This window comes from Rutidosis leptorrhynchoides, chromosome 1 (assembly GCF_046630445.1).
Source record: "Rutidosis leptorrhynchoides isolate AG116_Rl617_1_P2 chromosome 1, CSIRO_AGI_Rlap_v1, whole genome shotgun sequence".
Taxonomy (NCBI): Eukaryota; Viridiplantae; Streptophyta; class Magnoliopsida; order Asterales; family Asteraceae; genus Rutidosis; species Rutidosis leptorrhynchoides.
Window position 1 is genome coordinate 109,035,015 of NC_092333.1, and position 6,000 is coordinate 109,041,014.

Below are 6,000 nucleotides of genomic sequence, written 5' to 3' on the forward strand. Positions count from 1 at the left end.
AGTGAATGTATAGGGTCAATGTTATTCAACTCTGCAAATAGTCAAAGTTTGTTATTTATTAGTTAGATCAGGCAATGTTGTATAAATAGCCTGTAATTGATCATTCTTGTAACGAATTCTGTTTTAATCAATGAAATTAAGTTGAATTCTGTTTACTGTTAAATATATCTCAAATACTTCTCGCTGCAACTTGTGAGCTGAAATTCCACTTGCTCATTATACATTCCTATGACTATTCTATTAATGTTATATACGAGTGTGAGAGTGTGCACGCACGGATGCTCGCGTGATAAACTTAAATGACTAATGTACGATATGATTTTTTTTTTTGAAAGGCAAACCAAATTTTATATCACCACAAAAGATTACAACAAGTAGTTCTAAGACATTATGTCTTGAACAAACCAATACAATTACAATTACAAAGACTCGCGACTAGTTGCAAGGTAAGCAACTCAAATCCTACACACTAACTATGTACAAGATCATGAACTATTTAAATAGCATCCCGGATTAGATAACCATGTGAGCCAATCTAACTTCTTTCCTTTCGATCTATTAGAGATCCACCCGAATGACATAACTTGGATCTCATTTAACGCGACTGATCCGTTCCAAATTTTTCCTTAGTTTATTTTGTTGTTCCTATTCTTCCATATGAGATACGCGCAAACCCATTTTGTGGCTTGCCACACTTTACTACCACGACTTATTGATGAAACGTTGCTATATTCATTTACAATTTCGGATACTCTATAACTTGAGAAATTACCTAAGCCCCACCATCTAAACAATATTTCCCATATTTCAAGGGCATGCTTACAAAAGATGAGCATATGGTCAACCGATTCTTAATCGTCGTCGCATAAGGGGCAACGAATACTATCTAGATCGATACCCTTTTGTAACGATAGCTCCAAATCTATATGGACGAATACGTCATTCATCAATTTCATTGCGAGATATTTGACCTCTATATGATACGTTTTATAAACATTGCATTCTTTTGAAAAGGTATACCATAAATGAATATTTAAATCCAAGGTTTTCGACATCTGATGATTTCTACATATAGACAATCACCGTAAATAATGGTTTACAATAATACTTCCGTTGACAATGCAGTCAGAATAAGATACATGGTGATGGTTTTGTGAATGCAACGTTTTATCGAATAAAGCATGTATGACTCCATGCACATAGCTTGTATAACATATAAGCAAACAACGGAAGACTTCTAGGAACCTGAGAATAAACATGCTTACAAGTGTCAACACAAAGGTTGGTGAGTTCATAGTTTTAATGTATCGCATAATCTGTATATAAAGGTGGATCACAAGATTTCAGTTGTTTCATCCAGAAATGTTTATCAAAATATTCTACAAGATTGAGCACCCTGGTAACTAAACTTTAACGTTATAATAAGTACCCCTGTTTTAACATACATGCAACCAACATGTACAATACACGCAATCCAACGTGTACTAAACTCAAATAGCATACGTCTGTTTTATAGTTCAGGCTAGGGTTTCTATACCTGGAACAGACGGGGATGTCAAGCCCTATGGATCCATATATAACTACTCGCGCCCACCAGTTCTTATAACCGACAGTTACTAGTTACCAAAGCTAAGGGATTTTCGGTTCAAACTCGGTGTAGAATTTAGTATGTACTTGTATCCATTACGTTTAAAATAAAGTGCATGTATTCTCAGCCCAAAAATATATATCGCAAAAGCAATTAAAAAGGGAGCAAATAAAACTCACCTTAGCAGCACATAAGGTCATTCACCGAAATGTGACCGAAACTCGGAATACCAAATAACCGTAGATCTCAACCTAGAGAACATATGTTGGTCAATAAATGTCTAACAAGCTAGGTCAAGTCATAGTGTATCACAATCCTAATGCTCGAGATCGACATACAAAAGTTATCAAAAGTCATTTCAAAAAGTCAATTTTGACAATTGTTCAACGAGACGTGCTTTATATAAGGATTCATTTACTCGGCTGGTAATATCTAAAAATCCAATTTATCAATCTCATAGACAAGTTGTTTAAATTTACAATTTCAATTATCGTCAAACATAATTCAGTTGACCATATCTTTTAATCCGTTCATCGAAATCACGCAATTTCAAAATGAAAAGTTAATAATTTTTCGCCAGCTTTCCAAAAACATGCATATCATATACTTTTTATCAGTAGCATATGTATCAAATTCATGATTCATCATAAACTATCTAATGACAAAATTAAAGCATACAAACATGCATAAACATATATACTCGAGCACTAGACATGTATACACTATTAATATATAAAAGATAAGATATGAATGCTCACGTATCAATATTGTGATTCAATATTGCAGGAAAGTACGTAGACGCAACGGAGATAATAAACACTAGGTTTGACCTTTGACTCATGGTCATAACCCTCAAGCAATACCCAAAACCTTGATAGCTATATCCCATAGTTTCCTTAGCTCTAATTCGTTTAAAAACCCATTTTGTAAGCATGCGAGCAAAACCTCATCGTAGTATTTTATGTATAAAAATACTAATAATAGTAATACTAATACTCCTAATAATTAATAATATATATATATATATATATGTAAGTACGAGAGAGATAGATGAAATATGTGAATGATTCGAGCAGAACGATCGAGCTTTTATAGATAGTTTCTGGCCAGGGTCACCATGCAATCGCATGGCTCCCTAGTTCTTCTCCCATGCGATCACATGGGCAGCAGGTACCAGCTCATCATGTTTTGTTTTACGCTGCCGAGAGTTTTATATATTTATTAAATATTTATATATTTAATCTATATAATTAAATATATATTATATTATATTTACGTACATAGATGACTTGTAAATTTAGTTCCAAAAACTTGTACGTTGACACCCGACTTATGTCCCGGTTCCGGTTTCTCGAACGCATTTTTGTACGGTTAGAAAACTAGTACTTTACGTTTCGCGACTCAGAATATAGACTTAAATTATCCATAAACTATATCACTCGAAATATAACTTATACATTTGAGTGTTTTGGTCATTTACTTCTATAAATCATCTTCTCGTTATTTACAATAATAATAGTATTATCAAACGTTTTATAACCAATTTAATATATATTCGATAAACACGTTTTAAATACACGTCGCAAGTTATTCATGCAATTAATATTCCAACCTATCATAAATATTCAAATAGATATTTAAACTAATAAGTTTAATGCACAGTATCATATAATTAATACCTTGTTACGCTTTCAAGTTATAGTATATATGTATCTATTTACATATAATTGTTCGCGAATCGTCGAGAACAACCGAAGGGTATTTGAATATATGAAAGTAGTTCAAAAATTTTGAGATTCAGTTTTACAGACTTTGCTTATCGTGTTGGAAATGTTAATCATACAAAGATTAAGTTTAAATTTGGTCTGAAATTTCCGGGTCGTCACAGTACCTACCCGTTAAAGAAATTTCGTCCCGAAATTTGAGTGAGGTCGTCATGGCTAACAATAAAAATGTTTTCATGACGTATATGAGTCGATAAATAGAGTTTTCTCACCATTGAATAATATGGATAAAACAATCCAATTACTCGAAGCGTATGAGAGAAGTTATCGTAAAAGAGTGAAATGAAGGAATAGAGATTCGTATTAACCTTTGACGTATTAACGATTGATTTTCGGAATCTAAGGAATAGAAAATTTCATAATCTCAATAAGATTTGATTCTTTGTAAATTGCGGAAATTAGGATTTTCTTTGCTTAAATGCGTAATTTGCCTCGACTGCTGTGTCCGATATTTTGCTATAAATTGACCACTTCCGTTTCATTATTTTCACCACTCCTATATCTTCTTTCTCATTTCATACTTCCAAAAGATTGTGAAAATACTTCATCCAGTTCTGATCCTTGAACTCATTCTGACTATCACTACAATCATCCTTCTATTCCAACTCCCACCGGAGGAATCTGTTTACTTCTACTTCGCTCTTGGGGTAGTGGTTTTCATAATCCTTCCTTGCATTTGTCTTTCCATAATTATTGACATCTACGGTTAATGATCTCTTCTATTTGCTATGATTTATACTCCTATTTATATTTCGAAGCTTTGTGTTATTGTTTTCTCTTCCCGATCTTAAGTCAAGCGGATAATGGTCCATGAAATGTCCCGTTCATATTGATTATAAACGTTCCATATTAATTGATTTCGTTGCGAGGTTTTGACCTCTATATGAGACGTTTTTCAAAGACTGCATTCATTTTTAAAACAACCATAACCTTTATTTTATCAATAAAGGTTTCAAAAGCATTACGTAGATTATCAAATAATGATAATCTGAAATATACTGTTTACACATGACCATTACATAATGGTTTACAATAGAAATATATTACATCGACATATGTTTCTTGAATGCAGTTTTTACACAATATCATACAAACATGGACTCCAAATCTTGTCCTTATTTTAGTATGCAACAGCGGAAGCTCTTAGTATTCACCTGAGAATAAACATGCTTTAAACGTCAACAAAAATGTTGGTGAGTTATAGGTTTAACCTATATATATCAAATCGTAACAATAGACCACAAGATTTCATTTTTCAATACGCATCCCATACATAGAGATAAAAAATCATTCATATGGTGAACACCTGGTAACCAACATTAACAAGATGCATATATGAGAATATCCCCATCATTCCGGGACACCCTTCGGATATGATATAAATTTCGAAGTACTAAAGCATCCGGTACTTTGGATGGAGTTTGTTAGGCCCAATAGATCTATCTTTAGGATTCGCGTCAATTAGGGTGTCTGTTCCCTAATTCTTAGATTACCAGACTTAATAAAAAAGGGCATATTCGATTTTGATAATTCAACCATAGAATGTAGTTTCACGTACTTGTGTCTATTTTGTAAATCATTTATAAAACCTGCATGTATTGTCATCCCAAAAATATTAGATTTTAAAAGTGGGACTATAACTCACTTTCACAGATATTTCCTTCCTCGGAAATAAGACTTGGCCACGGATTGATTCACGAACCTATACAAATATGTACATATATATCAAAGTATGATCAACATATAATTACAACCATTTTTATTATGTTTTAAAGATTTGAGTGTATTAAGTCAGCTGTCCTCGTTAATAACCTACAACTAGTTGTCCACAGTTAGATGTACAGAAATAAATCGATATATATTATCTTGAATCAATCCATGACCCAGTGTATACACGTCTCAGGATAGATCACAACTCAAAGTATATATATTTTTGGAATCAACCTCAACCCTGTATAGCTAACTCCAACATTACTGCATATAGAGTGTCTATGGTTGTTCCAAATAATATATATACATGGGTCAATATGATATGTCAAAACATTTGCATACGTGTCTATGGTATCCCAAGATTACATAATATATTAGAATACATGTATAATACAATATAAGTTAGCTAGTATATGACTTGTATAGATTTGTTAAACATTTCCCGTAGCTAAAAAGATCAAAAATATTCAATCTTGTTTTACCCATAACTTCTTCATTTTAAATCCGTTTTAAGTGAATCAAATTGCTATGGTTTCATATTGAACTCTAATTTAAGAATCCAAACATAAAAAGTATAGGTTTATAGTATGAAATTTAAGTTACATGTCAATTACTAAAGAGGTAGTCATTTCCGTCGAAAGAACGACATCTTGATGACCATTTTGAAAAACATACTTTCACTTTGAGTTTAACCAAGATTTTTGGATATAGTTTCATGCTCATATGAAAAATTATTTTCCTAGAAGAACAACTTTTAAATCAAAGTTTATCATAGTTTTTAATTATCCAAACCAAAACAGCCCCCGGTTTCACTACGACGGCGTATATCCGATTTTATGGTGTTCATCGTGTTTCCAGGTTTTAAATCTTTAAGTTAGCATATCATATAGATATAGAACATGTGTTTAGTTGATTTTA